This window comes from Triturus cristatus, chromosome 2_2 (assembly GCF_964204655.1).
Source record: "Triturus cristatus chromosome 2_2, aTriCri1.1, whole genome shotgun sequence".
Taxonomy (NCBI): Eukaryota; Metazoa; Chordata; class Amphibia; order Caudata; family Salamandridae; genus Triturus; species Triturus cristatus.
In genome coordinates this window covers 911,761,692-911,783,717 of record NC_140582.1, presented here as the reverse complement: position 1 = coordinate 911,783,717, position 22,026 = coordinate 911,761,692, and positions in this window count along the sequence as shown.

Below are 22,026 nucleotides of genomic sequence, written 5' to 3'. Positions count from 1 at the left end.
GTGATAGAGTGGCAGACCTCCTCTTCTCCTAATATAACCTTTGATACACACATTCAAAAATAGAGACTAGGGGCCCGATTCACAGAACTAACTTAAGACAAAATCCTAAACTTACTACCATTTTGGTATTCACAGAAGGCACTTACTCATTTTGGTATTCACAGAAGGCACTTACTCATTTCGGTATTCACAGAAGTTAGGAGTCCTAACTTTAGGACTCCTAAATGCCTTCTGTGAATACCGAAAGTCTTAAAATTAGGATTTTTCGCAGTTTAGTAGTAGTATAGTTAGGGCTCCTAACTTTAGGACTCCTAAATGCCTTCTGTGAATACCGAAAGTCTTAAAATTAGGTTTTTTCTCAATTTAGTAGTCCTAAGTTTAGACTTAGGACTACTAAATTGAGAAAAATCCTAATTTTAAGACTTTCGGTATTCACAGAAGGCATTTAGGAGTCCTAAAGTTAGGAGTCCTAACTATACTACTACTAAACTGAGAAAAATCCTAATTTTAAGGCTTTCGGTAGTCACAGAAGGCATTTAGGAGTCCTAAAGTTAGGAGTCCTAAACTTAGGACTACTAAATTGAGAAAAATCCTAATTTTAAGAATTTCGGTATTCACAGAAGGCATTTAGAAGTCCTAAAGTTAGGAGTCCTAACTATACTACTACTAAACTGAGAAAAATCCTAATTTTAAGACTTTCGGTATTCACAGAAGGCATTCAACCAAAATTCGACCATACTATGCAAGAAACCCCCCTCACGGTTAATAAAACACACATCCACCGCCAGATGTGTAATACTTTTTATTTTACTCTCTGGAAAGGAGACGAACCTCACTTGAGAGTCACAGCGTGCTCCTGGCTGAGCCCAATGCTGTGTTACACCCACCAGTGCCCGCCGAGTACCTCACACCTCTGTGTTGTACTCCACCAGCTAGTGCATATGCTATGACACTCTCTAGCCCATGTGCACTGTAACACCACCCCGTGAATATGTCATGCCACACTTGCCTTCGCACGGGTTATATTGCCCCATCGAACGTGCCTTCCTCGATGCCTATGTTATAACGCACAGCGCTATGCCATACATATTACAATCTGGGATCCATATCTTTGTCACAGTGCATATGCAACGTTACACTCCCCAGCACATATTTTATATTACAACTTTAGAGACTAGTTAGGTTACACAACACTGCCCTGTGCATATTACACTCCAAGGCGCATATCGCATAGCACGCGCTAGTGCCTGTGCTATCTCGCGCTGTCGAATGAATCTGTCATTGCGCACAATGTATTGCATATTATATTTCACGCCCCAGTTCATCTTATATCACACTTTTTGGTGCATAGTTTATACCATATACTATATCTAGTTTTCATTTTCAATCGTGCTCTCAGGACTATGTTCTATATAACACTGCGTCCACCTACCCATTTTTCAGGGGCATTAAATTTTGCAATGGGGGGGAGGGTCAAGGGGTGTTTCTGCCAAGTGAGCCCGGAGTCACAGTTACAAACGTCCTCTTCTTCCTGAATAAAAGTGAGATTATGCTGCATACTTGTTCATATTTTAAGTAGTTCGCACAGACACACATTTTAAAAACAATAAAGTTCCTAATACCCACCTTCTCTGAACAGTTAGCTTGCTGCCCCATCCACCTCCTCCCTATCCTCTGTTGTCTGAATCCATGGACTAGCCTCCTCCCTCCTGCCATGCATGGTCTGATGTGCTGCCACTGCCCTCCATTTAGCATGATGTACCAGTCCACTCCTCCTGCCCTCCATTTCCCAATTCTATGGCCCATCATTGACCTCCTGCTTAGCCTCTGTGCTTAGCTTGCTGCCCCTATTCTCCTTCCCCCTGCCCTCCGATGTCTTTGTGCATACCCCTGCTCCATCCTTTTTGCACACCATGTTCCATGGACCTGCCACTCTGAGTGTTCTGTTGAGCTACCACTCCCCTTCCACCTGCCTAGCATTGTCAGATGACTGTAACCTGTCCCTGCCACCTCCACCCTGCCTGTCCACATGCCATGTGCCTATCCCCTTCCTCCTGTCCTCCATGGTCCATTTTACTGCCACACCCTTCTGCCCTCCCTGGTCTGTTGTGCTGCAACTGCTCCTCCTGCCTGCCCCGCGTGGTCTGTTGTGAGGTCCCTTCCCCTGAACTCTCTTGTCTGTGCCCAGATCCTGACCCTCCCTTCTATCCTCCATGGTCCTTTGTGCATGCCCCTGAACCCTCCTTCTTGCCCATCATAGCCTTTGTGCTTCCACTAACCCTCCCGCTTGCCATGCATGGTCTTCTGTGCTGCCATGGCCCCTCCCACCTTCCTTGTGTGGTCAGTTAGCTGCCCCTGACCCCCTCCCACCTTCCATCCATGGTCTGTGTGTATGCCATCATTGTCTCATTGTTGCTCTCCATGATGTGTCGTGTTTCTAGTGCCCATCCTGCCTGACCTCCATGGTAATCTTGCTGCTCCTGCCCTGCCCCCTTGCCCCCAGCCCTCTGTTTCCATGTGCAGACCCCTATTCCCTCCCTCCTGGCTTGTCTGTTCCATTGTAATGCCCCTGATCCGTCCCTCCTGCCCTTTATGGTCTGTTATGCTGCAGCTTTCTCTCCTGTCTGTCCATTATGGTCAGCTAGCTACCATTGCCTCTTTCCCCTCTGTTCTCTGTTGTCCATGTGCATGGTCCTGTCCCCTCCCTATTGCTTTCTATGGATTGTTGTGCTGCACTCCCATCCTGCATGTGCTGTTATTGTGCTGCTGCAAACCCTGATGCCTGCCCTGTAGGGTCAGTTTGGTGCACCTCTCCATGTCCCTCCTGTCCTCTGTTATCCGAGTCCATGTCCCTACCCCAATTCCTCCTGCCTACCATGATCCAATGTACCATACTTGCGATCATTTTGAACTTGGTAAGGGGGAGATTTTGAAAAAAAACTGGGGTATTGATTTTCCCCTTTGAGTTACATTGAAAAAGAGGATATTGTGGATAGGAGACAGATCAAATAAAGCCCATTTGAGCTTAAAAACATTGGACGTTTCCTGGCTGAAATGGGTCTGTTGGCATGTATGGTTGCACTACCACTGCCTCTTCCTTCTGCCCACAATGGTTTATTATATTGCCACAGCCTCTCTTGCCAGTCCTGTATTGTTGGTTTGTTGCCCCTGCCCCCCTTTCCACTGCCCTCCATAGTCTGTTGTGCTGCCACTGCCTTTCCTGCCTGCCCAGTGTGGTCAAATTGTTGCATCTGCACTCTCCTACCTGCCTTCAATTTTCAGAGTCCGTGCCCCTGGCCTCTGCCTCTCAACAGTATCCCAATGAACAACTAGATTGCTAACATTCTATATTTATTACAAAAGTGTGGAACGCCTGACGTCATCTTGATGTAATCAAAACTGTAATACCTAGAGTATTTCCTTTAGAAATTACATATATGAGAGGGTCTTATTTGCATCAAAAGTATGGTTAGTGCTCTAAAAAACTAAAATGAGGACATATTTTCTGAGTTTTCAAATAGCGACAAAGAACTTTTAAATTATTTGTAATCTTTATGTTTTTTTATCCAGTTGACCACTTGATTAAATGTTGTACCTAGGGGAGAGGATGTGGCGTTACTTCCAGAGCTGCAGACTTTGCAACTGGGGAACCAGGTTGGAGTTTCTGCTTTAGCTCAACATTCTGTGATTCTGGTCAAATCACTTAATCTCCCATGTCTACAACCAAAATGAATTTGATCTTGTGTGATGTAACCAATACTCATGTAAAGCACTCCAATACCTGACAAGTCTGCACTATATAAAACTGCAAATACACAAAAAAATAAGGTGCCGATTACGATCCGGTAAAAACCGGGTACGAACCGTCGGACGGAGCATAATCTCCGTCCGACGCGTACCCGGTCGTCAATTTTTACAAACAAGGAATTACGATTCGCACGGGTACACCATTACCGTACGAATCGTAAAAAAGCCCGACCGACTAAAAAAAACCTACCAATGCGATCCGGGAAAGCGCCGACCTGACGCTCGCAGCCAGCCATTCACGACCCAGGAATTACGATTCGCACCGACGTCATCCCGCACGGTGAATATTTTCCGGCAGCCAAAAACTGCCGGGAAATCAGGACGACGCGAACAAGGACCACCAGTACGCGACGGACAGACGACGACGCGAACAAGGAGGACCAGTACGCGACGGACACACAGGACGACGCGACCAAGGAGGACCCGTACGCGACAGAACGATGCGATCAAGGAGGACCCGTACGCGACAGGACGACGCGATCAAGGAGTACCAGTACGCGACGGACAGACATGGACCCGAACCTACGAGTCATCCCTGCCCTCATAGCAGTCCACCTCCTCTACAGGTTACAACGCAGATGCCGCAGAAGGTCTGAATAACTCAGGGAGTGGGGAAAGTGGGGTGGGGTGGGGGTGGCAGGACCAGGGCAGGCCACAAAACAACCACATAAGTCACACACCACACATGACCTGGACATACCTGACTCCCATGCCCTGGTCACCACGAGGGGGTGGGGGCGTGTCCTGATAAGCCAGCGACCGCCACAACGGAAGTCCGTCACGACGCGAACCGGCAACACAACCAGACAGGTACGTCCCGTACCCACGCCTGAAGAGCGTGGGTATGAGTCGTACCACGCCCACACACACGTCACCCCAACAATGGCGGGACGGATCGTACCCACGTGGCAAAGGCCTGGGTACGGGCCGCACAAGCATCACATAGCGTGGGGACGGATATGTACGGACCCTACCCCCACCCCGTATGCATGGAGCGTACCCCCACCCCAACAGTGTAAGTACGACCCGTACCCTCACCCGCGTATGCATGGAGCGTACCCCCATGCCAACAGTGTAAGTACGACTCGAACGTACACGGGGGGGTATGACTCGAACGTACACGGGGGGTTCGACTCGAACGTACACGGGGGGTTCGACTCGAACGTACACGGGTGGGGGTACGACTCGAACGTACACGGGGGGGTTCGACTCGAACGTACACGGGTGGGGGTACGACTCGAACGTACAAGGGGGGGGTATGACTCGAACGTACACGGGGGGTTGGACTCGAACGTACACGGGGGTTCGACTCGAACGTACACGGGGGGGTTCGACTCAAACGTACACGGGGGGTTCGACTCGAACGTACATGGGGGGGTTCGACTCAAACGTACACGGGGGGTTCGACTCGAACGTACATGGGGGGTTCGACTCGAACGTACACGGGGGGTACGACTCGAACGTACACGGGGGGGTACGACTCGAACGTACACGGGGGGGTACGACTCGAACGTACACGGGGGGTTCGATTCGAACGTACATGGGGGGTACGACTCGAACGTACACGGGGGGTTCGACTCGAACGTACACGGGTGGGGGTACGACTCGAACGTACACGGTGGGTATGACTCAAACGTACACAGTGGGTTCGACTCGAACGTACACGGGGGGTTCGACTCGAACGTACACAGGGGGGGTTCGACACGTACACGGGTGTACATACAGGGGGGTTCGGCGCGTACCTACGGGGGCTGGGGGGAGGTCGGCGCGTACCTACGGGGGCTGGGGGGGGGTCGGCGCGTACATACGGGGGCTGGGGGGGGTCGGCGCGTACCTACGGGGGCTGGGGGGGGGTCGGCGCGTACCTACGGGGGCTGGGGGGGGTCGGCGCGTACCTACGGGGGCTGGGGGGGGGTCGGTGCGTACCTACGGGGGCTGGGCAGGGGTCGGCGCGTACCTACGGGGGCTGGGGAGGCGGTCGGAGCGTATGCGGGCACGTCTCCATGGTTGCTATGGGAGTTCGGTGCGGACGGTGATTTTTCCATCCGGTTGTGACCTCGGACGCACGGGATGGATCGTGATTCCTCGGTCGGACTTCACCTTTCACGTTTGTACGGTAAATCGTACGAGGACGTGTCGGACACATTTTCCGACCCGAGGACGTGTGGGGAATGATTCCCAATGCGGTTCGTATGGACTTTTTACCATGCGAATCGTGATTGCCAGTTCGTACGGCACTTGTACGATTCGTACGGTAAAATGACCGGATACGAATCGCACTGGGATATTTTTTACCGGATCGTGATCGGCACCTAAGTGTTTTGCACACTTCTGTCATTGGGCTACATGTGGGCAACATCTGAGTGATATTTGGGCTACATTTGGGCTCTTTTGTCTCTGGTGGCCATCTTGGGAGATTTATTTGTTATGAAGTTTCCTAATTTCCTCTTTTACTGCAGTCTCCTCAGTAGGAAATACTTTCAGTTTTTTACTTTGGTTCAATCAAGAAGGCATTCAGATGTGTCACACATTTGCCATAAATTCTGAATGTTAGCACTCTAGTTGCTTATTAGATCACTGTAGTAAAGCTACAGCTCACCAGGGAAGTCTGCTGCTGGTATTGAAAGTGCATGTTTCAGTCTGCATGTCAGAATTTTTTAATGAAATAGAAGAGGATTTGAGAAGTCAAAATGTGCCCTAATTTTTCTTTCTGCAGCTCTAATCATACTTTCTATGGCAAAATGAACCCCCTCATGTTGTTCCTTTTTAAATTAAATGTTTTAAGAGTTACCACTTTATTCCAACCAAGATGGCTTCAGGTGTGCCATAAGTTTGTCATAAGTAGGACTGTTAGCGCTCTAGTTGTTCTTTAGAACACTCTGGGAAGCTGCAGTAGAACACAAAGGAATCAACTGACAGTCTCTGCCCTTGTTGGATGTACATGTTTTACTGAGAATGTCAGACTTCATTCTCACATGACTGAGAAAGATAATGTGAATTTACAGAAAATATGCTCTCAGTTTAGCTTATAGATCACCTTCCAAACCTCTGTGGGAAAAGCATGAGAAAATAGTTTTCTCTCAAACATGATTCATGATATCACAGCAAAAGGCTTTTTCACATGGTAAAATCACCTTAGAACACACCACAATTCCTAAAATGAGTATGGTACCATCAACAAATGATTTATAATGTAACTAAAGTCTTAAAACCTTCTATTAACTGCAATGCTTTTTAATGAGGTGCTATCATGTATATTGGTCCCAAGATGGCTGCCAACACTTCTTGGATGAAGTACTGAAAGCCAATCAGATCTCACGATGAGATGTGTGGTTAGGCTCCGCCCAGATATATATGTGATTTTAATTTTGATTTTCTGAGGAACTACTGAACGGATTTGCACCATTTAAGCAAAAGGCACGAGTCTGAACTGAGGACTACCTCTTTGCCAAATTTGGTGTAATTCGTTCAGCACTTTGGGCTGTAGCTGCGTCAACAGGTCCTATGGGAAAATGCATGGGGAAAATGCGTTTCAGGACCCCCCTTTTTTCTCGGCCCCCGCTTTACGAATCACCGTGAAATTTTCAGGATAGGAGCGGACCGGAGCTGGCCAAAAGTTTGGAAAATTTCGCCAAGATTCATCAATCGACACCAACGTTATTCCAAATAGAAAGTTGCGGATTTCCTATGGAAAATAGGTCCTAACTATAACTACCTACTGGCGACCGCCAGTAGGTAATATATATATATATATATATATTACCTACTGGCGACGAATCCTCGCGAATTTCTCAAAATAGGTGGGGCGCTACGCTCCGCTCCTACTCTGAAAGTCTTGGGGGGATTCGTCAAGCGGGGGCTGAGATAAAAGGGGGGTCCCAAAATGCGTTTTTCCCATGCATTTTTCCATAGGACCTTTAGACAGGGCTACAGCCCGAACGGCTGAACAGAATTACTAGAAATTTGGCAGAGAGGTAGTCCTCAGGTCAAGGAAGTGCCTTTTGTAGGTTTGGTGTAAATCTGTTCAGTAGATTCTGAGAAAATAGCCTTTAAATCAATATATATATCTGAGCCAGCTTACGGTACGCTTACCGTAAGCTTACCGTACGCGTATGGTGGCGTGCGCGAGCGCGATTCTGATTGGCTGTTAGATCTTAGTAAACATTCGAATCGGCCGAAACCAGGAAGCGGCGGCCGCCATTTTGTGTATTTCACTCCGGTAAAAAAGAGTGATATCTTGAAAAGGGGGCAAGGGAGAGAGTTACAGACCCCCTAACATTTGTAAGTGGGTCAAAGAAGGACAGAAAAGTACAAAGAAAACATTTATTGATTTTTTAAAAAATCACGGGGTACGCGTACGGTAAGCTTACGGTAAGCGTACGGTAAAAAAAAAAAAGAAAAAAAAGAAATGAAATTCAGATTTAAGTGTTTAGATATTAGGGGGCTCTAAAAAGAGCCGTTGTGTTTATTAAGTGATTTTTTAGTGGTACCTACAAGTAAGTACCGATGCAGAGTCTAAGGTTCAAGAGGAAGACTTTGTTCCCTTCATCATTGAAGTGCACACCATCTCCTCTATAAATGTCTTGCATGTCGTAACGCAAGTTGTTGTGGTAAATGGAACCCATACCATAGTCACGGAGGAAAGCAGAAACAGATTTGTTGACGTGCTTTCTTGCTTTGTCAATCTGCGGACAGAAATGATTGGACCAGTTCCATTTTTGCCTTTGGCATATGTTAGAAAACACAAAGGCAGTTTTAGGGAAAAGTGAAAACAGTTGTGCAAAGGTGTCCTTCATAAGCATTTCCAGACCTCCCCAGTCAAAGTGCCTAGGTCATTGCCACCACAGTGCACTATTATGAGGTCAGGGTGTTGGATTTGCATGAAGGATTTCACCAATGGCATCAATTGGTGCCACTTTAACCCTCTCTGACCAATCCATTTAATGTCTACATTTGGCAAAGCAAGGTCTCTCACCATACCTGTTTTCTCTGCAAACTTTTCACTCCAGAAGACATAGCTGTGCCCTACAATCCACACTGTGAACATCTTCAAAGGAGAACTGGATGCACTCAGGAGGTGTCTTTTAGTAGAATGGCAATATGAAAAGAAAGACAGTTTGGAAATGGAGGCATACATATTTTTTTCAAAAACAAAAGAACTGATTGGCTGTTTCATACCATTCTAGAATAAAAACTAGGCTGTATGTGTAAATTAATAGAAGCATGTTTTGTATTGGTACAGAAAAATGTGTTACCAAAGAACAGTACTATGGATTTGCTGTTAGGTTTGAAAAGTCAAGCACTCTTGCTCTGTGGAATTGAAACATTGTTTGGCGAACTTCTGACCTGACTCCACACAGCAGTGTTCCATGAGCTGTTGCTATGGTAGCAGGCAGAAGTCAAGTTGGGGGAAGGGTACTAGGCAGAAGTCAAGTTGGGGAAGGGTACTTTTGGAAAAGGGTTGGTTTTCAACCAATAGAAATGTGTGATTACATTTGAAAAAAAGGGGGAAGCACTGAGATTTGAAACTTACATGTATATGTGTGGAAAAATAGAGGGAAACTTTGCCATTATCTGGTTCTGCTGAGAGGAGAGAGGTGTAGAGAACAGAGATCCTGGTTCTGATAATCTGCTGTTTGAGTGCCACATTTCTTTCACAACTAACTAATTTTAAAGGTGAGGTTAGAGTTTGAGAGGAGATGTATATGGTAAATTAAGAAATGAATAATAGAAATGTAATTCTTTTTGTTGAAGTTGCGTTTATTATTTTCTGTTTTGGGAGAAATTTAAATGTGAGGAACATGTAAAATAATATGGACTATGTTTTCACGATAAATTAAGGTGTATTAGTATAAAAAATGAATAGTTTAAGGGTTTGAGGTTGGACTCAGTAATGCAAATACATTCAGCATCACTAAGGCTGGTTGCTCTTGGTAGAATGTAGGCAGTCACCCAGGTTACACATGTTGGGAAATATAGGCAGAGATTTATTGTGTACAACTCTGGTAATTTTATATTTGCATTAGTAGGAAAAAGGGGGAGCGATTTTGTGGTGCAGAAGCAGACTCTTAGCACACACCCAGCTCCTTTCCATGTATAATCATGCACAGTATTTACAAGCGAGTGGGGTTTGAGGTTTCAGTCTGTAATGCAAATACATTCAGCATCACTAAGGCTGGTTGCCCTTGCTGGAGTGTAGGCAGTCACCCAGGATACACATGGTGGTGGTCTGAAAAAGCAGTCTGGACATGGGCTTTTAAAAAAATCTGAAAAGTGGATTTATAATGTGTCAGTCTGTAAAAGTGATTATCACTTGCCAAAAAAAAGAGTAATAAGTGTGTTTTCAAATTGGCAAAGAAATTACGTTTTGTGACTATTGTGAAAAGAAATGTAGTAATATATTTAAATAAATTAAATAAAATAAAGGAATTTTTTTTTTAGTTTTTTTCAGGTATTGCTGAAGAGCAGTGAACAAAATTTAAGATGCCTACAAAATCCAGAGTTCAAAAAACTCACAAAAAAAACCTATATTTGAAGACAACTGGAGGACCAAAGTTAGTAGAAGATGCTCATGTTGGGAAAAAGAAAAAATCTTCTGGTAAGCAGAAAAAACAATTTCTAAAAAATATATTCAAAAGAATGAAAAATGTACAAAATGTCTGTACTGGAAAGAATGTTTTGAAAAGAAAAGGACAGGAAAAAATTGAGAATTTAGTTAATGCAAATATACCTTCTGCAACTGAAAAGATTTACATAAATAGAAAAACGGCGTTTAAAGAGATACGTAGAAAAATGTTTCAGAGAAGAGTTATGTCCAATTTGATAAAGGATGTGAAGAAATATAAGCAAAAGACTAAGTTTTATAAAAGAAAAAAAGAAATTGAAGCCATTGCAGCAAAGGCATTAGAATTAAAAAGGAAACTATTCATTTTAATTTTGAATAGGATGCGTACATTAGATAAAATGGTTAATGTACTGAAATCACATAGCAAAAGGAAAAGAGTAGTGAACAGAACAAACTTTTGTAAAGTGTTTTTAGGAAAGTGGATGCATAGTTCAAGTAGTGAACCTTTTTTTAATGAAGAGAGCTATTTTCAAAGTAATAGTTTGCTGCATGCAGTTGACACCAGAGGTCGTGCTTACGAAGTAAAAAATGGTTGCATAATGGAGAAGGAGATAATGGTTCCAAGAGATGAGGTACAAGTGATGGCAGATGAGGCTATGGGGAGACGTCCTAAAGCCCCAGTGTACACTTGGAATTGTAGTAGTATTTGCACTGTGCGTCAGGAATCTATTGACAAATTTCGTGAGTTTCTAAGAGAATATAGTAAAAAAAGTATAAAACAGAAGATTAAGGTGCTTCAAAGTCTGGATCCATGCAGAGTGAGAGAGAATACTGGTTTGCAGGGTCATTCTCTGGCTTGTCTATCTAGAAAAGTGTGTAATAGTGTTTTCCATCATTTTAGGATGCTGGCTGTTCATCATACTGAAATGAGAAAGTTTGTGAGACGGTTGTATTTTGCCAAAAGTCCAGCAATAAAGTTAAATGAATTGAATAGGGCTCTGTTCCGAGGAACGGTATCAGATGTAGAGAAGGTTGTTGATGAAATTCAGTTTTGTTACTTTGGTCCTGAACAAAACAGTGCAGAGAAGGACACAGTAAATGAGGAAGAAGTGGAAGAGAATGTAGAACCCTCTGTAAGTAACACATTTAATGATCACATAACAAAATTTGCAATAATCTCTAATGAAAGACCAAATTTTACTTGTATTTGTTGCCGCAGAACTCATTATAGAAAACAAACTAGGAATGTTGATCTCTACAGAAAGAGTGAAAATGAAGATAATTATAAGTGGAAGGATTTTGCCACATATATATTTCTTGAAAATTGTTTTGATTTGGGTGAAGATCAGCGTATTTGTAAATACTGTTACAACAAGTTAGAGGAAAATAGAATGCCGACCAGAGCTGTACATAATAATTTAGAATTGGATGCTATTCCTGCTGAACTTTCTGAATTAAATACATATGAGTCTATACTCATTCAATGTGTTCATCCGTTCCAGACCATAGTACGTATAGAGCCCAAAACTGGTAAATTACCTCCTTCCGATTTACTGAGAGGTTTAAAAGGTAGAGTGGTGTATTTACCCTTGGATTTGAAAAAAAATATGGAAACTATTGATGCGGATACTTTGGAAACTGAACCATTAATTATTCTGGTTAATGGTGTACGTACAAAGAATAAGAAGATTTGGCAGGAGCTGGTAGATGTGCGGAAAGTACAAAGAGCAAATTTGTATTTGAAAAGGAATAACAAATGGTATGAATCAATTTATATAGAAGAAGAAGAAGAAGAAGATTTACAAGAAGACACAGAAACACCAACTGGACAAATTGAAAAAGTGGACAAGTCAAAGGAAGAAGAAATTTATGAACATGTTTTCCCCAGCTGTTTCCTAAAGGAAAAGGAGGACGATACGATGAACGTCCGGAACAGATTCCAGCTTCTGAGTATCGGACTACAAGACTATATGCTGAAGATCCCAGATTTCGACAAAGTATTCCTTATTTGTTCCATCTTTTATTTGAAAGCGACTTGTCTGCACTGTCTTATGCAGTAAATCACATTTTAAAAAGTGGAGTACATTTACAAAATGTGTCTGCTAAGGATTTTATGGAGAAAGTGCAGCACCGAGATGATCATTTGGAAACACAACTGATCAATCTGATGGCGTGTCAGCGTGGGACAAATGAATATTGGTACCGACGCCATGGTGAATTAAAATGCATGTTACGGAATTTAGGAACACCAACATGGTTCGTTACACTAAGCTGTGCCGAGTACGCTTGGGATGATTTACTGGATTTTCTACGAGAGGCAAATTCAAACATTAAAAACATCGAATACAAGACAGCAGGAGAACTGTGCTCATTGGATCCGGTTAATGTTTGCAGATATTTCAATCATAGATTTGAGGCTATGATGTCCTTCATCTGCAATAAAAAAAATCCACCTCTTGGAGAAGTAGTAGATTTCTTTTGGAGAAAAGAGTACCAGGCAAGAGGTGCTCCTCATATTCATATGCTGTTGTGGATCAAGGATGCCCCAAAGTTTGGAACAGATACTGATGAAGCAGTGTTATCTTACATTGAAGAATATGCAACATGTGCTATACCAAAAAGCACAGAAGAGAAAAAGTTAAAGGAGCAAGTTTTACGTTTCCAAAGTCATCGGTGTGGAAAATACTGTCGACGGAAATACAAGAGCAAAGATAAATACTACACTAAATGTCGATTTGGATTTCCTAGACCTGTTCTTTCAAATGGAAGAGTAAACAGTTTTATGTCAGCTGTGAGACATACTATCACAAGAAAATCACCTAAGAATACCTACAACCTTAAAAGAAAAGAAGAATCAAAAAATATAAATGACTACAACCCAGTCATTTTATCCATGTGGAACGCTAACATGGATATACAGTATGTAGCTGACAATTCCATTGCTGTTGCTCGATATGTAACGTCTTACATTACGAAATCAGAAAAAACAGAATTGAAGGAAATGTGGGAAGAGATTTCTCACGAGAAGACTGTCAGTAAGAAGCTGTACAGTTTCAGTTTGAAGATGTTATCGCATCGAGAAATTGGATCCTACGAATGTTCAGATAGGTTATCTTCTGCAAGTCTCTACTCGAAGTCAAGAAGAATAATTTGGGCAAGTTTAGGCCTTGCAGCAATGAGAAATCGGGTACTAAAATCTGTTGGAGAAATTGAATATTTGGCCGAGAATGACCCAGAAAGTACAGATATTTTGAAATCAAACATGTTGGACACATATTATCCCAAGAGAAGTCAACATCTGGAGAATATGTGTCTCTATGAAGTGCTGCAGAACTACATTTATTCACGGAAAGCCGCAGAAGACATCAACAATGGAAAATATAAAGTCATTGGTGAGGAAGGATGTTTGGTGAAGCAAACAAAAGGAAGTTTGATAAATCACAGGAAGCTGAGTTGCGACACTACTGACAAGAAGGAATTTTACTACTTGGCTCTTTTACAGTTGTTTAAACCATGGCGTACAGAGGATGAACTACTGGGAGAATTTCAAAGCTATGAAGATTCTTTTAATGCTTGCAAAGACAGCATACAATGCAGTACATTCTCAAGTTATCTGCAAATGTTAAATGAAGAAATTGAACAGGAAACTACAATTGCAGCAGAAATAGCTAGAGACGGTTCTCAGGACAGCCAAAGTTCAGAAACACTCAGTCAAGATCCCCTAGGACAACCAATCGTTGAAAATGAAGCATCAATAGCCATGAATGAAGTGGAAACGGCTATGAATCAAGCTCAAGAAGAATTTATAGACTTACAAAATTTGGAAAGACAACTGAACGAAGAGCAGCAACAAATTTATGACGTGATCAGAAACAAAATTGATCACGGATTTCTACATGAAAAAAAAGAGTGCTCATGCACATCATTTCATCCAATCAGGATGTATGTAAGCGGACAAGCTGGAACTGGAAAAAGTTTCCTAATTAAAGTCATCAGAAGCTACCTACAGCAAAAAACGGATTCTACTTTGTCTTGTGTGGTTACTGCTCCAACTGGGTTAGCAGCATATAACATAAAAGGAATCACTTTACATCGTTTGCTAATGTTACCAGTGGAGCATGAGAACAAAATACAATACAACAAGCTAACTGGAGAAGCATCCTTGGAAGTTTCAAGAGTCTTGAAGAAGATGCAAGTTCTCATTATTGATGAGGTGAGCATGGTTTCAAACTTAATGCTTGCCTTTGTGCATTTAAGAATGCAGCAAATTCTGAAGACAGACTATGACATGTTATTTGGTGGAAAACACGTCATAGTTTTTGGAGATCTTTTGCAACTTACTCCAGTTAAAGGACAACCAGTGTTTAATACTGTCACACATGAAGACACGAAGAAGTCATTGGGAAGCATCGGAAATACAAATATTTGGTCCTTCTTTGAGTACAAGGAACTTACTACTAATATGAGGCAAGCAAGCGATGAAGAATATGGAAGTATTCTGAAAGATATCAGAATTGGACTACTCACAGAAGTTGGCAAAAAAGCATTACAGAGTCGGCTGCTACATAATTTATTTCCAAAGGAAGAAATAGTTGCAGAGAAGATATACAAGAACATTGCAGAAAACAAAAGTATCATCTGCTTAATGCCAACTCTACGTGAATGCTCAATATTCAATGAGGAGCTTTTGAAATTGGAAAAGGAAGAGATCAGGAAATTAGAAGCAGTGGACAAAATTGAGGATGGAAGAATTACTGTCACAGTAACAGGCACACTGAAAAATAAATTGGATTCACTAGAGAAGAACATTTCCAAAACAGCTGGATTAGAAAAAAATCTATATGTTTGCATGAACTGTAGAGTATTTTTAAGGAGAAATTTGGATGTTGAAAAAGGTTTAGTTAAGGGAGCTATGGGAAGAGTTGTGGGTTTTATTAATTATCAGAAAAAAGATGGAATTGAATGTTTAAAAATAAAATTTGATCAGATAGAAGAAGTTAAAGACATTTGTCGTTGTACAGTTCGTTTCATGCTTGTGAAAGACTTATATGTACGTAGGAAGCAGTTTCCGTTTTCGCTAGCATATGCTGTAACTATTCACAAGTCTCAAGGATTGACTGTAGATTGTGCATTTGTGAACATTGGTTCAACTGTGTTCAAAGAAGGTATGGCATATGTTGCTTTGTCACGAGTGAAAACATTATCAGGTTTATTCATGATAGACTTTGATGACTCAAAAGTTAGTGCTGATACAAATTGTGTAAAGGAGTATAATAGATTAAGAAGAAGCTATGCTCCTCATTTAGGTCAGTATCCTGTGTTGGAGAAACGTGTAGTTTCTCGTAAAAGGAGAAATGAGAATATCTGTGATGAAGATGGACAGAGGAGGAAAAAAAAGAGGAGTGATGTAATTGCAAGCAAAAAGAGTAAGGAAAAAGAAGAACAGGTTGTAGGATGTCATTTTGAAAATAGCTCTGGTGTCAACTGCTACGCAAATGTAGTGCTGAATGTTGCATTTTATCTGGAAAGTTTGCAAGAGCAGATAATAGTACATCAGGGAAAAAGATTCTGTTCAGAGCTGAGTCTCCTTTTTCAAAAGCTGAGTAATGATAAAACTCAAATAGAAAGTGCTACTGAAATTAGAAAACTTTTAGATGTATGTTCAGGACGAACACAGTTTTCTCAAAATGAACAGCAAGATGCACACAAATTTTTGATATTTTTTCTTCAGGTACTGGAAGAAGAAGAAGTTGCAATTGATAATTTATTTGGTCTCTCTTATAAATGGGAACATAGTTGTGAAAACTGTTATAATATATGTGGCTCTAATGTTGATAATGAAAGGTTTATTTTTTTGACATTGCCAGAGACTAAAACAGTCACTTTTGCTAAATTAGTTAAAGATGCTAATCATAGCATGCAATGCGGTGAGTGTCAATCTGACATGTTTTCAACATTAATTTTAAAGGAATACGGACAGTATGTAATTTTAATGATGCAACGATGTAGAGCTGATGGTTCAAAATTGGATACTTTAATAAAGAAGTTTACAGGACAGCAATTATCAATTTCAGGAAAAACTTTTGTAACTGTTGCAATAATTTTCCATGAAGGACCTACTGTTACTTCTGGACATTACACAGTTTATCTTAAATGTGAAAAAGGCTGGACACTGTGTAATGATTCCCAATTGGTTTTTAAGCAACGTTTGCCTTTTGATTTAGCAAATTCCTATCTAATCTTCCTGAAACCTAAATTTTAGAGAGACTTGGCAAGATCTGGACAAAACAATTTTACCATTTTATTGGATTACCATTGGAATTTTCAAAAATAAAGATTTTTTAAATTATCATTTGGCCTAATGGAAAGATAACCAATTGTAATGTGGACTTTTTTAATTTTTAATGAAACTTTCGAAAACCAAAAATTTAGAGAAAATCGGTAACATCTGCTCAATTTAAATTTTGGAATGTTATTGGAGTGCCATTGGAAATTTTTTCAAAAAAGATTTTTTAAATTACTATTTGGCCATGTGGAAAGGTAAACAATTCTATTGTGGACTTAATAAATTATTAATAAATATTTAGGGAACCAATATGTTACAGAGAATCGGTGAGATCTGTACAAAATAAAACTTTAGAATTTTATTGGATTACCATTGGAAATTTAATCAAAAAATAATTTTAAAATTACTATTTGGCCTAAAGGAAATGGAACCAGATGTAATGTGGAGTTATTTGAGATATAATATTGTGATTATACTTCTGAAACAAACATATCAGACGGTATTTTAAAGAAATAAGTATTGATATTAGATGATATTTTTTTAGAATATTATGCATTTCTATAATGTTAAGTTTAAGTAAAAAGAGATTCTGGGCTTTTTTAATACAATCTTTGAGATTGTTATTTTTTTTTGCCCGCTGTAAAATGATGAATGCAATTGCTTTCACAATTTATAGTGAAATGCAATATATTCTGAAAACAGCAAAAATAAGGCAAAAATATTTTTTGATAAATATGTAAATATGTGTACTGTATTATAAAATGTTTTAAAAATATTAATACTTTTTTCTTTTTTTTCAGATTGATATAGAAAATTTTCGAAAACTAGAACCATTTTTAAAGCAATTTTTTTAAAAAACAAATGAATAAATATTTTTTTGAGTGGGTATGGTAAGTCAATAATAATAATTGTAGTCTCTCAAAGACCTTGTAATGTGATAATTGATTTTTAGTGTTTTTTAAAAAAAAAAAAAAAATACGCGCATCGTACGCGTACGGTAAAAAAAAAAAAAAAAAAAGTTTTAAAAAACATATATAAAAAAAAGATGAAAGAGAAGGTTGGCTCTTAAAAGAGCCGTTGTGTTCATGCAGGGACAGATGAAAGAAAGATTGGGAAAATTAGTCTCTGCGACAAGTGTGCTGATCTATTTTGAGGTTCACTAGGGAAACACTGGTCTCCCTATGACAAATTAGATCATGACAAGAGGCGCATCGAATATCAACCCTCAGAAATCGAGGGTTAATTTCCAGAGGGCCAGCAAAAGGAGATGCTCCCCCCACAGATGAAGGGCTCACCTGACCTGCAGAAGAAGGACTCAGCCCTGCAGATGATGGTCCAGGCTGAGCTGCTGTGTATGTGCTTGGTTGACTTACTGAAGGGTTACCTCCAGTAAGTCGAGCATGTGTCCTTTTGTGTACATCCTTGAGGTGCCTCATCATGGTATGATTCCCAAAGGAATACTTCCTGTCAGGATTACCTCTTGAAAGTACACGCTGACACAGCTTGCAAGTCACTAAGGGTGCATTTACCTTTTGATGGCCTTCAGGAAAAGTAAAATAATCCCATACATAAGAGGTCTTTTGTTTCCTCGCTCTCTGCCTCAAGGTAGTGCTGCTAGTGCTAGCCTCACTCTCAGAAGGGCTCTGCTGTTCTGCCATCGTATCACAAAGACAACCCAGCTCCTTCTCCTAAGGGATCACAAACAGAAATGAGGGGAATGGGTGTGGTGTAGGAGAGTTCTAGAACTGAAAGTAGTTTCAACCAATCAAAAGTTGTGTTTCATGATCACATGACCTACCGTACGCTTACGGTACGCTTACGGTACGCTTACGGCAAAAGTACGCATGCGCGTAAAAAAGACACGCGCTTGCGCGCATGCGCATAACAGTCACTACCCGACACTTCCGCGTAACGTGCGCGTGTAGCGTACACGCGTACGCGTCCCACGCGGAGTACGCGCGGCTACGCAAATTGCGTAACTATACGCAAACAGCGTAGATAAATTACGGACATTGCGTAAACCGTACGCTTACCGTAAGCTTACGGTACGCGTACTAAAAAAAAAAATAAAAAAAAAGGAAAAAATGTATTGCTAATAAATTTTACCTGTTTATTTTATAAAATATTTTTAAAAAAACATATTATAGAATTTTAAAAATTTAACCATAGTCTTAAAAAAAGGATAGAAAATTAAAAAAAATATATGTTTAAAAAATAGAAGAAAATAAAAAAATTATCATTTAAAAAACCTTGCAAATTCACTGAAAAAACCATGGGTTTCACACACGTTATAGTTAGGAATTAGCATTTAAAAAACCTTGCAAATTCACTGAAAAAACCATGGGTTTCACACACGTTATAGTTAGGAATTAGCATTTAAAAAACCTTAGAAATTCAATAAAAAAACCAAAGGTTTCACACATGTTATAGTTAGCTGGACATTTCACTCGTAAAAAACCAATGAAATTCCCCCGTTATAGTTAGTTCAGCTAACTATAACTCGCGCGCCCGCAATGCACTGCTGATGACGTCACATATTACATCACTCATGACATGGTCAGTGACATCACTCATGACATCACTGATGACATCTCAAATGACATCACTGATGACATCACTGATGACATCATCCTTGTGATAGAGTGGCAGACCACCTCTGCCCCTAATATAACCTTTGATACACACATTCAAAAATAGAAATAAAAATTTAAAAAACAATGGACATACCAATACCAGTTACAACAACCTATTCAGTAATTCTAAGATCCACATACACATCCACTCATTCACCAACAGTCCTGTACAGTCACTCATACATGTACTCACTCATCATATGTACTCATACACGTATACATCCTGTTACACAATGCCACTCATCCATAGAGGTACTCACACACATAGTCACTCATGCTAATAAAGAATCAAACATACATTTACTTGCATATACAGTTATACACACACCGCCACACTTACTTCTACAGAAACTTACACATACTTAGTCTTTTAAACAATCACTTATAGAAACACATACTTATTCATACAGGAACTCTTCCAATCTCTCACTCTCACATATACTCGCTTATATACACCAATTGTCACATATACTAGTTTAAAACATATGTAGTTACTCATAGAGACACTATTGAGACAGTCATTCACTCACTAACACACCCATGCACACACTCATTCACCCATAGAGTCCTGCACACATGCTGTCTTCAACACATACAAAGAGTGAGTCACTCATTCATGCACCTATGCACTACGTAATACCCCCCACCGAACCATACAGACATCAGACACTGATACTCAAAAAACCAACTAATAACCTATATAGACACCCATGCAGCTACTCACCAACCCATGCAGCCACTTATACACAAAGTGAGAGACTGATACAGATATTTACATATTTAAACATTACTCACTAAGCCATGTATTCACTAAGATACACTTAATCAGTCAGTTATACAATCAATTTTTCAAAAACAATTCATCCATTTAGACACTTATATACCCATTTATTCTTCCATCGACCTTGAGATATACATATATAAAACATATGTAATTTTCTGAAAAACACACATTCTCTGAATGATGTCATCAGTGATGTCATTTGAGATGTCATCAGTGATGTCATGAGTGATGTCACTGACCATGTCATGAGTGATGTAATATGTGACGTCATCAGCAGTGCATTGCGGGCGCGCGAGTTATAGTTAGCTGAACTAACTATAACGGGGGAATTTCATTGGTTTTTTACGAGTGAAATGTCCAGCTAACTATAACATGTGTGAAACCTTTGGTTTTTTTATTGAATTTCTAAGGTTTTTTAAATGCTAATTCCTAACTATATCGTGTGTGAAACCCATGGTTTTTTCAGTGAATATATATATATATATATATATATATATATATATATATATATATATATATATATATATTACCTGAAAAAAACCATAGGTTTCAGAGATGTTATAGATAGAAATTAGCATTTAAAAAAGCTTTGAAATTCACTGAAAAAACCATAGGTTTCAGAGACGTTATAGTTAGCTGGCCATTTCACTCATACAAAACCATAGAAATTCCTCCGTTATAGTTAGTTCTGCTAACTATGAATCGCGCACCCACAATGCACTGCTGATGATGTCACATATTGCATCATTCATGACATGGTCAGTGACATCACTGATGACATCTCAAGTGATATCCCTGATGACATCACTGATGACATCATCGAGTGAATGTAGTTTAGTTTAAAATTTAAATATGTATTATATATATATATATATATATATATATATATATATATATATATACCAATCTGTATTGAAGATTGAGTGGATATATACTGTCTGGATGGAGGATTTAGTAGCTGTCTGATTGTCTGTTTAAGTGAGTAATTTAAAGTGTCTCACTTAATACATAGACTAGTAACTAAAGTATGTGAATGTGTGCATCACTGTCTCTGTTGTTGTATAACATGCTGCATCAGTTGGTCACTAACTACATGAGTGTGTATATTAGTTATTGATTAGTTGGGTGAGTATTTGTATGGGACACTGAGTTTGTGTGTGGTTGGATGGGGTGTGTGTAACTATGCATAGATGTGTGAATGGGTGACTAGGTGTATAGGTTTAAGAGTGCATGTGGAAACAGTTGTTTGGGTGACTGATTGTATTTATATGTGTGTTGGTGAGCGAATATATGTTTTAGTTGTACATCTTCAACAAAGTAAAAAAATCAAAGGCATTGTATGTGAGAGGTGGTGTATATAAATAAGTATGTGTGAGAGTCAGTGATTGTGAGAGTAACTATATGAATGAGTGTATAATTGTAATGGTGATTTTTTAACATATTAACCATGAGTTACTATGTGTTTGAATAAATGAGGTGTTGTTGGATAATTGTGTAAGTGAGTAAATGTAAGTGTGATTAATTAAATTCATGAGTGAGTTGGATGACTGCATAACCGACTAAGATGACTGCTGATGTGTCAATGTCTATATATGTGTATAAGTGAATTTGATAGTGTTCTATTAATTAGTGACTGCATGTATAACTGATTCTGTTGTAGAATGGGTAGTTGTGTGTGTAGACTTAGGAATCAGTGAGTGGATATGTAGTAACTGGTATTGGTGTGTCAATGGTTTCAAATATGTTACTCTGTATTTTACAGTGAGTGATGAAAGGTTATACTAGTGTATGATGAGGTATATCAGATTGTCACATGGAGGATGTCATCAGTGATGTCATCAGTGATGTCATTTGAGATGTCATCAGTGATGTCACTGACCATGTCATGAGTGATGGAATATGTGACATCATCAGCAGTGCATTGCGGGCGCGCGATTTATAGTTAGCAGAA